The following is a 14,853-nucleotide window of genomic DNA, read 5'->3' as shown; positions in this document are numbered from 1 at the left end:
CAACGTGAGACGGTTTTCAATTCATTGATTACTATTGCTGATACTAGTGTTGTGTTTTGACCGTTTCGAAGCGATAATATTCCCGCCTGAACTCCTGCGATATTAGAGCCATCTAGTGAGTAAACTCGGAACTAATCGGAGCTCTAGCGGCAAACTGTTGAACTCGTTCCTTTCATCAGCAGCAAGTGACAGTTAAATCACAGTATTTAATACTCAGATTATTTAAATTCTGTACGTTGTATTAAAAAAATTACTAGACAGAATTGTTCATTGTACCTCCTTTAAGTTGTGTGCAAAGTAACAGCCGTGTACCGTTAAAAATATACCTAATATTTAGTTTTGAAAATTTCAAAATTAAAATTAAATAAGAAAGCATTTTTTGAAAAAAATTTTATCGTCATATTTACAAAATTCAAAGTTTTATTTACAATTCTGTCTAGTATGTATTTTTTATCTACTACGATATTCATGGGAGAAATAATTTTCTTGGAGGCTGCAAAACTAAGGATCTTAGCCTTAACATAACATTTAACCAATGATTAGAGACCTGAAAAATTGGCGGGTTCATTTCGTGTTTTGCTAAAAATCATATAATTATACCTTAGTGCTGCTTCTGCAATTGGTTTACTGTTAATCTGGAGGACTCAGGGCCAATTAGAGACCCACACTCATAGAAGTGTCGAATCACAGGCCACCCAGTCGAGACGTCTCACAAATCAGCAGCCAATGAACAGTTGGCATTTGCCCGAGTGTCTAGAGGATATTGGAGTCTATCCTGAAGGTCATTGAACCTGCGAATTTTTCCGGTCTCTAGAAATGATTAGATGAGTGAATGTGTGCTGGAAAAAAGTCCATCACCATGGTCCCCGAAGTACTGGTCCATTGATCACTGTTCACCGTTGTTTGTGTCATGAAGACGTCTTAAACACTGTGTTTTTTTTTTTTTTTTTTTTTGTGACTAGTAAATAGTTGTAGATACATAAGTATTTGCTCAATGATGAGAAAATAATTGATTTTCTTAAATATATTATGTGTAAAACTTCCACAAGGAATATGCTCTGCAATTTTCTTCTTTAATGCCTTATGTGTTCAGGTTTAAATACATCTGGTGTACTGCAACATGTTTGTTTTGACAGTTTAATTATTTATTATTATTTACGATATATTTTATTTTTGATTGCTCTATGTATAATATTATTTATTTTCAGAAACGGCAATATTTGGTTATGTATGTCTATGAAAAAGTGATTCTTTGGATTTTTACCGGACTATTTGAACGAGGTATTGTTGATACCCCTCTAAGGACTAATGGACTTGAAAACTGTAAACGGTAAAATTAACGCCGTTTATTTATTATGTAAATTATTATTTTTATATTTATTTATTTAAATTTTAAGTGAAATTTTGTTATCCGCGCAATTGTTGCGTTCGGAGTTTACGTTTTCGGTAAGAAATTAGGTAACTGAAACGGTACTTTTGGCCAATCACGGGCCACCATTTAAAAGTGAGTCTTACTGGTTATTTTGAGGAAACTAGTAAGAAAGGGAGTTCTACAATGGCCAGCTGAATGAGCGGCAACTTCGTGACGTCGGCGATTTAAAATCCTGAAAATTAGCTATCTAGCATCAGGCATCCCGGATAGTGGATGATAATTATGAACCATTAGGGAGTTCAGAACATTTAAATAGGATTTATCTAAAAAGATAAATATTATAGGAGTGATTAACGTGAGTAATAAAAGTGCCCAGATTTTTTGTGCCCTAATCTTATGCACGAATCACGAAACTCCCGTTTTTACGTCACATCGTCGCCGAAACTTATTATAAACATTGATTTCACGAATTAAATTGACTTTATAGCTGATTTAAATTATACTTGGACATAAATTTTACGAATTTACACATTTAATTAACAGACTCAGTGGTCCTATAGATGAGAGGCTCTGAGCTCTGCCGATGATTTTGAACCTATCTAGCCGAGGTAAATTGATTTAAGTTCCCTAAAAACATTAATTAAAAACTGTGTAGTGTCAACGAACCCGAATTAAGACTTTTGAAAATATTTAAATGTGCGCAACATAACTCATGGTAATTGAACTTTTATTGAATTACTATGATGTCACCGTTAGGTTAGGTTGTTGTTTTGGATATGAATAATAATTAAATATATTAATAAGATTGAAATCTTTTAAATCGTTTTTACATTGGAAATAAAATAATTCTATATTTAATATTCAAAGTGTTGTGTTGTGTCATTTGTAATTTCACCTACTCCAGTGTGTATTTATGTATGTTCCAAATCAATCAAGTAACACCTAACTGTGACTTACCATATATCAACATTACCAGTGAAGAGTCACACAATTAAGAAATCTAATTTATTACACAGTTTTATTCAGCCCAACGTTTTAGTGTGTGTGTGGGGCCTAAACTACTAGAAAGTTCCCGCACATATTTATTTGGCTACCCTAGTGGGGCCTATTTATTACAAAATAAAGCTTCAAAAGTTCCCCCACACATACTAATTTGGCGCCCAACGTGGTGGGGCCGATTTTGAGGTTAAGGGACACCTCAACATTTTTTTGTGTGAAAATTCTGTACCATCCAAGTACTGTGTGCAAGTGTGTTATTTGTGTAACACATTATTTTTTTCAATTACTTCCTTGCACACCACTATGGCCGACGAACAAAACAAATACTTTCTTAGAGAAAGATCACGAAGTGTAGGCGAGGAGTATGCTACTGCACAAACCTCAAGCAGTGAGTCGAATCCTTCATCATCTGCAGGGAATTCGCCTGTAGTCACCTGTGAGGAAAGGTTAGGGCGGCCCACATCTCCCCTAATCATGGAGCAGGAAAACTTAAGTGACACTGTCATTCACACAACTGCACCACAGGACAGCACTCCTACTCCACCACCAGTGACACTAGAGTCACTGATGCAGATCTTGCTGCAGACAAATGCTCAGATGAAGCAGACCGACTCTAAATTGGAACGAAACAACACCTTTCTCAGTGAGAAACTGGAGCAGAACAGTACTGCCATGGAGCTGAACAACTCTGTGCTCACTGCAAAGTTAGATGAGGCCAGTAATAGCATAAAGAATCTCGAACACAGCATCGAGGTCAGACTCGCACAACAACACGAGGAGATCCAACAGATAGCCGAACAGGTCTCCCAGTACAACAGCAGGGTAGATGGGTTGGAGTCCCATGTCACTTCCCTAAGAAACATGATGGCCAACGAGCACCGAGGGCAGGCCAATGCCAGGGAAGAGGTGCGTGAGCACATCCAACACCTAGAGAGCAGGCTCAGCGATATTGAGGTGGCCACAGCTACACTGAGGGACAGGTTTGAAAATCTGTCTGTTCAACCAAGTCCTACAGCTGAATCAGCTGTTAGTATAGGCCAGGCCCAGGCAAGCGAGTGCCATGGCCCCACTGTTCCCACACTACCCTCCACAAGCAAGCGACAGGGCGGCACCGAGTGCTACACTGAGCACCAGCCCCAGGAACAGCCACACGTGACCCCCATCACTCACCGACCAGGTAGCAGGACGTTTGTGAACACGTCGAGTATGGACCCTGCTACTCTGATCCACCACCCGGCCAAGCATTGGGCAGAGGCCATGCCCACGTTTTCAGGAAGGGTTACTGAGAACCCTATACGGTTCCTGAAACGTTTTGAGGAATATGCGGCCACGTTCAATCTCAGCGAGGCTGAGGTACTAAAGTGCCTCAACAGTGCTTTGAAAGGGCAGGCTTTCTACTGGTGGGAAATGCTGAGTGCAACCACCAGTAGCTACAATCACTTCCAGGCCATGTTCCGCCAGCAGTATTGGAGTCTGCGGATTCAGAGCAATCTGCGTGCCCAGCTCCATACTGAGAGGTATGACCCCAGGAAGGGCACAACGCTGGAGGCCCACCTCTCAACAATGTTTGAGAAAACTAGATACCTCGACTTGCCCATGACGGACGAGGAGTTCGTAGCGGCTATACTGACTCAGTTGCCGCTGCGCTACCAAAAGCAATTGTCCGGCCTGACGTACCGAGACGTCACAGAGTTCAGAGAGAGGCTCCTGAACTACGACAAGCTGGAGAAAATGGACAGGACGCCAGCACCTAAGGAGGACCACGAGAGGGTGCCTCAGCAGAACCGCCAGCCACCCCTGAATAACTATTGGCAAAACAGGGACAACAAGCCAAGGGACAACCGTCAGGCAGCTGTCCACACTATGACGTGGCAACCCAAGGGCAGGGAGCAAAGCTCATATGGCCGTTACGCTGCGAGCCAACGCAAAGGCCCCTACAACAAGAGGAAGACCTGGTGGTCGAACGCGAGGAACTATCATAGCGACGAAGAGATGTACCAGCGCAAGAGAAAGGACGACCGCAACGACAACCGCCGCCGCTCCTACTCGCCTGAAGTACGGCCTCCCAGGGAGTCCCGTGACCGACGCCCAAGATCCTCGTCTGAAGACGAGAGAGAGTACGCGAGGAAGTACCGCAAGACGGAAGAACCTCGATACCAGGGCCGGCACGAAGAAACCCGAATGCCACCCCACCATTATCCCCCCCAGACGACAGAGAATCATGGCGGCAATGCCCAGAATAGCCAGTTCTCTGGAAACAAACGCTACCAGAACGCAACGTTTCCGCCACCATTCCAGGCGCAGCATTCAGGACATCAGGCTGCATACTACCAGAGAGGGGAAGTGAACCCGGTAGCAGCCGAGTTCAAGGCTGCAGTGTCCAGCGTCGCAGGACCCAGTAATTGGAACCACAATGAACAACAACAACGTGTTCCAGGTGGACGTGCCAACCAGGGCACGTTAAACTAGAACGGGTTTCAGTTGGATCGCCCCGAACAGAAACCCACTATTCAGGCTCAGGGGTACAAAACGACAAATCTCCAATCTACAGCTGCATCAGCTACGATAAATTTATATGCACTGTTATGCTAAGAGAAAGTGAAAGAGACTTTCTCTATAATGAAAATGATGAAAATAGTGTTCATCAAGTTTGTACAGTTTGTCCACATGTGACATTAAAAATTGAAGAATGCAACGTGGATGCATTAATTGACAGTGGCGCTGAAGTCACGTGTATTAGTGAGGAGTTGGTGAACTACCTCGAACACCAGGGCATCATACTACCCAAGATACCAGTACCAGCACTCAAGATAATTGGAGTGACATCAAGGGCAAGCCCTATTGTAAACAGACAGGTACTGATAACAGTACACGGCCTAGGCAGACCAAAAGACATGACTGCACTAGTTGTGAAAGGCCTAGCAAAACCGCTAATAATAGGCACCGACTTTCTATCACAATTTGGTATAGTGATAGATTTTAAACTATGTGAAATTCATTCAAATGACTGTGAAACTCCAGTCACACTCACAGGCAAGTGGCATGTGAGAGAAAATTTTGTAGGAATATTGTACAGTGAACCTATGCACAGGCACATATACAATGCACAAGCAAGTGAGCAACTTCAGGCATCACTTGAAGACATAAGACAGTCACTACAGGAGGTGAAGAGTGTATCACCCAGTCAGCTGCAACAACTGTTTGGTGTACTGGCTAATTTTCAGTCAGTATTTTCTGACAAGCCAGGCAGAAACAGATTCTACCAAGCTAAAATCAAGATAAATGAGGAGGCACCGTACCACCGCAAATGCTATCCCATTCCGGTGAAGTACGTTCAGGAAGCCACAGCCTACCTACAACTTATGATCGATTGGAATGTAATCAGGAGAGAAGCAAGCCCCTATGCCAACCCCATAGTTTGTGTGAGTAAACGAGACGGGACAGTAAGACTGTGTCTCGATGCTAGGGAGCTCAACAAAATTACAGTCAAGGACAGGGAAAGTCCCATACAAACGGCAGAAATTTTAAGATTGTATCAAGGTGTGAAGTATCTCACAACCATGGATCTGTCGTCAGGCTATTGGCAGATACCATTAGAACCTAATTCCTGCCAATATACATCATTTCTGTTCAGGAATCAACAGTACGTATTTACAGTTATGCCATTTGGACTGTGTAACGCAGTGGCTGACTTTACGAGATGTCTAGACGCAACCTTAGGACCCGAGTGTCAGGGATTTGCAAGGGCGTATGTCGATGACATATTGATAACATCATCAAATTTTGAAGAGCACATGCAGCATGTTGCCACTGTACTGCACAAACTGCAAGAGGCAGGCATGACTGTGAAAATTAGAAAATCGGTTTTCTGCAGAGAGGAATTACCCTTTCTAGGTCACATCCTCACACCTGAAGGCATCAAGACAGCTCCAGACAAGCTGCAGAACATTCAGGAATTTCCTACACCGAGGAACGTGAAACAGCTGAGAGCGTTTCTTGGAGTAATTGGGTTTTACAGGATATACTCCAACCAAGTTGCACAGAGTGCAGTTCCGCTGTTCAGCCTATTGAAGAAAGGTCAGGCATGGATGTGGAGTGAAGAGCACGAGCAAGCCTTCCTCAGCCTGAAGAACTTGTTCCTGACTGAACACGTCATCTATCATCCAACCCAAGGGAAGGAATTTCTGTTATACACAGATGCCTCTGACACAGCCCTAGGATGCAAGCTTGCACAGGAGGAAAACGGAGTTGAAAAGACTGTAGCAATGGCTAGTCGTACTCTCAACCAAGCAGAGAGAAATTACACTGTTACAGAGCGAGAGGCTCTGGCCATTATATGGGCACTCCAGAAGTACAGGGATCTGCTACTTGGAGAAACAGTGAAATTGTTAACAGATCACCAGGCGTTAACATGCCTTAAGGCAGGCAAGTTATTTGGTAGCCGCCTTACGAGATGGTTTTTGCTACTGCAGGAATATGATATTCATATACATCATATCAAGGGATCTGCCAACACCACTGCAGATTATCTAAGTCGCCTGCATGAACTACAAGAAAGTTCACCATCTACATCAAAACGACAGAAGGAATTTTTAGTGGCACCAGTATCCACAGAGATATTTAAAATCAATCCTAAACTCCGAGATATCCTGAAGGATATAAAATGTAAACAACAAGCAGATGAGTACTGCAAAAACATCATCAACCAGCTGCAGAAGCAGTCAGCTGAAAATAAAATTCACCAACATTTTTGTTTATCAGCAGAAAATGTTTTGTTTGCCCAGTCAAGAAAGAGAGGCATTTTCGAAGATCACTGGAAACCAGTGATACCAGCTGATTTGAGGCAACCAATCACCTGGGAACTACATGTAGCCTTGGGACATGTAGGTAGCAAGAAGCTCATTGAAGCGTTAAAGAGGCAAGTGTATTGGCCTAACATGTCACGCTATGTAAGTAAGGTCACAAGTGCCTGTGACCTATGTCAGAAGGTGAAACCACCTGGACAACACCTGCATGGAGAATTGCAGCCAATCATTCCAACAGCACCATTGGAATTATTATCAGTTGATTTATTTGGCCCCCTACCCCAGTCAAAGGGAGGTGTTAAGTATGTTTTTGTGATGCAAGATGTTTTCACAAAATTCACAAAATTGTATGCAATTGTGAACCCAACTGCAAAAGCAGTTATGCAAAAATTAAAAACTTTCGTTGAAGAAATTGGTTTACCTAAAGTGATATTGTCAGACAGAGGGACCCAGTTTACCAGTGATTTGTGGCAAACAGGAGTCAGGAAATTAGGTGCAATACCTACAACCATCAGTGTACGACATCCACAAAGTAACCCTGTGGAGAGACTCATGAAGTCAATAGGGAGTCTGTTACGTACGCTATGCCATAACTCGCAGCAATCATGGCGAGATAAGTTGCCATATGTAGAGTGCATTATTAACCATACTGTACATGGTTCTATTGGAGTTACCCCTGGAGAAGCCATGAGCCTGAATAGATCGGTGGCGATCAACCCGAAATATTTACCCCGATGTGAACAAACCCCTAATGGAGAAGAAAAACTACCTACAGGAGAAGAGGTAGAAGCTCTAGTGAAGAGGAAGTTGACAGCAGAAGCTGACATCAGACGCAAGAGGAAACCAGCATCAAAATTAGCAAAATTTAAAATTGGAGACCAGGTACTGAAGAAAACAACTCCAGTAAGCAAGGCCTGGGAACATGTAACCAAGAAATTGTTTTTATTATTTGAAGGTCCTTATGTCATCACAGACATAGTACAAGAGAATTGCTATGCACTAGCAGAGCCAGCAACAGGCCGACCAGTAGGCCGTTATAATATAACGCAGTTAAGGGAATACAAGAGCCCTACTACTATGTAAGCAGTACCGGCCTAAGCTGTGAATGCCTCGTGATGGTACAAGGTGTAGTACCATAAACAGCTGAGAGCAGTCTAAGTGTAAGTTTCAGACCAAGGATCTGAACTGTACAGAGGAGTAAGTGTATGTCACTGTGATTATGTGATCTAGTACGCCATGTGAGGCGTAGTGCAGCCACTGTAATTTGTAATGTTTAGCGGAGGTGTAATTCCCGCTTGTTTCTGTGTAAAGGTGAAGTGAAATGCCACCTATGCAGATATTTACCCTGTGGTTATGCGGAAGTGTAATTCCCGCTATATTGCTGTATTTGAGGTGAAGTGAAATGCCACCCATACAGATGTTATTGTAGCCTGTGAAGCTACCAGTGTACAATGTGTATTGTATTTATGTATCAGTTGGCTTGCACAATTCCTCGTATGAGTATGAACTCAAATGTCATGGAGACATATATTTAACGCTAGACTAGCCTATACCTATGTGAAGCTGTATGTACTGTGTACTAACAAACGAGAAGAAATTAAGCTTATTTAGTGTCAATGTAACTATGTGGTATGATACCCCATCCTGCTGTGTAGACATATGTAAACACTGGCATGCAAAGCATCTCTAAAAGCACATAACACTTCGCAACTACAAGCAGAATAATATTATGCAGGTTACCTTGATTTATTGATGATGCTGAGTAATCCAATAGGCGTCGTTATGTTGATGATGAGAAATAGAAAATCACTGAATTTTCTAATATTTATAGAAGATATCACTAAGATTTTTAAAACTTCACTATTTTTTTTACCATTTCTGGGATGAATTTAGGGAAAAGAATGATCTTTAGGATTGCATTCTACCCAGAATGCAGATTAGAAAAGTATGCACTCATTTCGCATACAAATCCAATCAGATTTAGCTGAAACATTTAGTTTATTAAACTTTGGGTGTCAAGGTATTGATATTTTATGAAACGAAAACACGAAAATTTGAAATCGATGATTTTTAAGGATTTATTGGGAGAAGCCCCTATACAAGGAAATTACGTCGTCTCAACACTATTCACTCGCAGCACTGTCATAGTTGCTTGAGTAGTATTCTTCGAATGATGTGAAGAATAGCGGAGGATGTGGATCTGAAAAACTCAGGATCTAAGCCCTTTGTCGCGAGAAGTGAAGGTACTCCGGCAAACAAGTGTCCACAAGCAACTTCGCCTAACAGAAGTTATAAGATTGAAAAAGCAAGAAAACTTCCTTAAAAAGAAATGAAAAAAATATTGAACGCGTGATACCAGATGTTAAAAGCTATCCTGATACAGCATGTTTGTGAAACAGCTGATTGGTAAAAGGAACCTTAGCTACACTGAAGCCAGGAGCCTCAGTAGATTACAAGACTCATGTTACTGATAGTAACCAAGATGAGATGAAATGTCAACACTTATTCAACCCAGCGAGACCGCTACGGGATGAAAACACAGTAATGAAAGATGAGAAGAGGAAGATAAAGCCTCTACAGCTGTTGATCCGAGCACAGCAGACTGAAGTTGAAAAGTTACTAAGTTGGTAATTGTGTAAACCAACGATTTCTCTGTATGTGAGATGATAATGTAAACAATGAGTAAAGACACTATGAAATTTTGATTGTGCAACCTGTAAACATAATGAAATGTAAATGTTATGATATGTAAATGTTATTATATATATAGTTATATGTAAATGATATGTTTTATGATCAATTGCTAATATGTACTATGTAAACATAACAATGAGCTATTAATTGTCAGTATGTACGTGATCTGATATATATTCTTTGATGAAATGTTAACAGGTGTGATGAAATGCAAATGTAAATAGCAAGCTAAATATGCTATAATTAAATGCAAATATTTGTAATAATGAAATGTAAACATGTAAGTTACAAACATTGAGTAATGAATAGCAATTATGTTAGCTATCAATATGTTATAATGAAAAGCAAAACATGTGATGTTTGATATCCAATAATGATATGCTATAATGAAATGTTTTGTGAAATGTATGAAATCTCATGAAATGAGAACACAAACAAGCAAATGCACTGTAATGCATATTAATCAAGTACGAACTAACAATGTGATATGTTAGTAGCAAGCAAAGTACTAATATTGAATTTATTGGTTATTGATAACCATGCATTGTTATGCAAGAAGTGAGATTTAATAATTAATGGTATTTATTTATTTTTTTTCTAACAATGACGTTAATAATGAGAATGTTATATGTTAAGCTAGGAATTTTAAGGTTAATTTAAGATATTTTTGTTTTAACGGTGACGTCATAGTGTTCCGCGACAAGTACACAAGTTGTATTGCCTGCAGACACTTGTATTTGCAAGAGTACAAGTACGCACATAGTGATTAAGTTATTCGGTTAAGACCCGGACACCTATACTTAAGTCAGGTGCGAAGGTTACACCAGAGTGAGCTAGACGTAGTGCGGTTCGCAACGATTGTGTACCTAACAGTGATGGGAATAGACGAGTGCTTCCTTGTGGGAAGTGGTGACCTCGCTCCACGCAATCAGCACCGCAGACGCCACGACGCCGTCTCGCGCGTAGTCGTGAGGCAGGGCGGCTGGATGCTGCCACATCAGCAGTTGATGACGTCAGCTGCAGTGCCAGATGCCGTGCTGTCTGGTACAGCATCATCGCCCCACGCCAGACCCCGTCGACGCGTGGTGAACCAGGCCAGGTTTGTTGGTCGTTTTGAGGACAGGCGCCGTCTCGACGCCGCTGTCCGCTGCAGGAAGGAGGAGTCGCAGCAAGGATGCAGTCATCACCGCAGGTGGACGTTGACCCACTGCCGTGACGTGACCTGGAGAACGTCCTATTGTTGACCCACGTGTACATTGCACCCCTTCGAATCCCTTTAGTGAATCATACTCACAGTAAGTAAGTCCTCCCGAGTCCTTCTCAACAGGAGCGGCTCAAGGCAGAAGCTGTCGGAGAGCAGCAGCAGTTCCAGCCTTCGAAGATTTTGCACTGCAAAATCCGTGAACTTCTTCGCGCAGGTCTGTTAGCAGCGACGACCCGACAACAAGTGTTTAAAAAGGCGCGATTTTCAGGCGCGCAACGGTAAAAAAAACGAATCGAGGAGGAGAGGTAGTCTCTCTCAAGTTGTTTTTTTTGTTTGTCGTTTCGTGCGCGCGTTGCTAGGCAACGAAGAGTGTTGTGTATTGTGCGACGGAGAAAGGGAAGTGCCAATCACATTGCACCGTTTTGAACAGGTCAAAGAGCACTGTTCAATGTAATTGACAAGGGCGGCAAAATCTGTACTGCAACATGTTTGTTTTGACAGTTTAATTATTTATTATTATTTACGATATATTTTATTTTTGATTGCTCTATGTATAATATTATTTATTTTCAGAAACGGCAATATTTGGTTATGTATGTCTATGAAAAAGTGATTCTTTGGATTTTTACCGGACTATTTGAACGAGGTATTGTTGATACCCCTCTAAGGACTAATGGACTTGAAAACTGTAAACGGTAAAATTAACGCCGTTTATTTATTATGTAAATTATTATTTTTATATTTATTTATTTAAATTTTAAGTGAAATTTTGTTATCCGCGCAATTGTTGCGTTCGGAGTTTACGTTTTCGGTAAGAAATTAGGTAACTGAAACGGTACTTTTGGCCAATCACGGGCCACCATTTAAAAGTGAGTCTTACTGGTTATTTTGAGGAAACTAGTAAGAAAGGGAGTTCTACAATGGCCAGCTGAATGAGCGGCAACTTCGTGACGTCGGCGATTTAAAATCCTGAAAATTAGCTATCTAGCATCAGGCATCCCGGATAGTGGATGATAATTATGAACCATTAGGGAGTTCAGAACATTTAAATAGGATTTATCTAAAAAGATAAATATTATAGGAGTGATTAACGTGAGTAATAAAAGTGCCCAGATTTTTTGTGCCCTAATCTTATGCACGAATCACGAAACTCCCGTTTTTACGTCACATCGTCGCCGAAACTTATTATAAACATTGATTTCACGAATTAAATTGACTTTATAGCTGATTTAAATTATACTTGGACATAAATTTTACGAATTTACACATTTAATTAACAGACTCAGTGGTCCTATAGATGAGAGGCTCTGAGCTCTGCCGATGATTTTGAACCTATCTAGCCGAGGTAAATTGATTTAAGTTCCCTAAAAACATTAATTAAAAACTGTGTAGTGTCAACGAACCCGAATTAAGACTTTTGAAAATATTTAAATGTGCGCAACATAACTCATGGTAATTGAACTTTTATTGAATTACTATGATGTCACCGTTAGGTTAGGTTGTTGTTTTGGATATGAATAATAATTAAATATATTAATAAGATTGAAATCTTTTAAATCGTTTTTACATTGGAAATAAAATAATTCTATATTTAATATTCAAAGTGTTGTGTTGTGTCATTTGTAATTTCACCTACTCCAGTGTGTATTTATGTATGTTCCAAATCAATCAAGTAACACCTAACTGTGACTTACCATATATCAACATTACCAGTGAAGAGTCACACAATTAAGAAATCTAATTTATTACACAGTTTTATTCAGCCCAACGTTTTAGTGTGTGTGTGGGGCCTAAACTACTAGAAAGTTCCCGCACATATTTATTTGGCTACCCTAGTGGGGCCTATTTATTACAAAATAAAGCTTCAAAAGTTCCCCCACACATACTAATTTGGCGCCCAACGTGGTGGGGCCGATTTTGAGGTTAAGGGACACCTCAACATTTTTTTGTGTGAAAATTCTGTACCATCCAAGTACTGTGTGCAAGTGTGTTATTTGTGTAACACATTATTTTTTTCAATTACTTCCTTGCACACCACTATGGCCGACGAACAAAACAAATACTTTCTTAGAGAAAGATCACGAAGTGTAGGCGAGGAGTATGCTACTGCACAAACCTCAAGCAGTGAGTCGAATCCTTCATCATCTGCAGGGAATTCGCCTGTAGTCACCTGTGAGGAAAGGTTAGGGCGGCCCACATCTCCCCTAATCATGGAGCAGGAAAACTTAAGTGACACTGTCATTCACACAACTGCACCACAGGACAGCACTCCTACTCCACCACCAGTTTTTTTTTTTTTTTTTTTTGTGACTAGTAAATAGTTGTAGATACATAAGTATTTGCTCAATGATGAGAAAATAATTGATTTTCTTAAATATATTATGTGTAAAACTTCCACAAGGAATATGCTCTGCAATTTTCTTCTTTAATGCCTTATGTGTTCAGGTTTAAATATATCTGGATTCTTTCAAATATCCTCACAATGTGTATATAGCTTTACTTTAATACATTAACAAAGTATATCGTAGGTTGCCAGGCAAGTATTTCTAAGTGGAAAATGGACGTGAAGGCAAGTACAAGTGTGTGTGTACATGGTGCCAGTGGGTGTCCAGGGCAAAAGCAGAAACGAGCTGAGCTGCGATCAGAAACTTTATGTTGTAAATAATTCTCACGAACTATATTTAAAAATAAAAAAATAATCTTAATAAAGGATGTTTTTCCTTTTGTTATTGTTTATTAATCCATGACAACATGTGAATATATCCTCAAAACTTCACCCCCCCCCCCCTTCTATTTTGTGTTTAATATGCCATCGCTTGGCATCCTGTCTCTTTTATTAATTTTTTTTCACCCAAATAGTTTAGTATTCCTTAACGACTGCAGGGCTAATGCAAGGCATCACACGTGGAGCGAGATGGCGCGCTGGAGAAACCTAGCCTGCGGTCAGAAGCCCCGGGGGAGAATAGCAGTTCTGCCTAGTCACTCCCGGCAAATGCCAGAGTTCTTCCCCAGTTTCCCTGGCTGTCTTGGCGGGCAGGCACTCTGCACTGGGGGACCTCCTGTGCTGGTAGACACTCCGCGCAAGTAGTAGTTGCAACAAACAAGCAGCGACCATGTTACATATACATTAACATCTACGTCACAAACATGTAAAAACATACGATTGTAAGGTCTTTGGTGCACCTAGTGGGTCATCCGTGTAGTTCCACCCGGTAGCTCCCTGCACGCCATTGGCTAGTGGTCGCCGCGCGACTCAAAACTGTGGCGTCGGCGAGGTGCGGGGGGAGTCGGGAGGAGGCAGCCACTGGGAGAGGACGGACTTGCGCTCATGAGGCCTCGCTCGCGCGTGGACCCACAGTCGCGCGACACGCGGTGTTTGTGTGCAGGAGTAATCCTGAAGGGTTCAAAAGCACGTTATGCGCATTATTATTAACTCGCCTTCAGTAATTCCCGATAAACGGCACACCCCCCACTCCTTGTCTGTTGGGGGCGGGCGGTACACCAGGGGCGGTAGCACTGTGCCGAGGCACAGTGACCAGGACCCGTCAACGGCAGCACAGATCAGCTGTTACACAAGACAAATTCTACAAATTTAACATAACTAAGACTAACATAAACTATTAAATAATTATTCAACATTATAGACAATGAGCAATGTTTTAAGCACCGTATTCTCCCTTTTCAAATTAATCCACTTTTCGTAAAAAGTGATTATACTTTTTTAAGGGCATCCATCTCTGCATTGGTTTTTTTCACTTACCGCTTCCTTAGGTTCTGTC

The 14,853-nt window shown here is 41.2% G+C and overlaps 1 protein-coding gene across 4 annotated transcripts in view; it reads left to right on the top strand.

Annotated features, from left to right (window-relative positions):
• The window catches only part of LOC134541416 (cytosolic non-specific dipeptidase), a 64,371-nt gene that overhangs the window by 30,605 nt on the left and 18,913 nt on the right, over positions 1-14,853 (top strand). The gene's annotated exons all lie outside the window — the stretch shown is intronic.

Source organism: Bacillus rossius, chromosome 18 (genome assembly GCF_032445375.1).
Source record: "Bacillus rossius redtenbacheri isolate Brsri chromosome 18, Brsri_v3, whole genome shotgun sequence".
Lineage (NCBI taxonomy): Eukaryota > Metazoa > Arthropoda > Insecta > Phasmatodea > Bacillidae > Bacillus > Bacillus rossius.
This window is presented reverse-complemented; position numbering and strand designations above follow the sequence as displayed.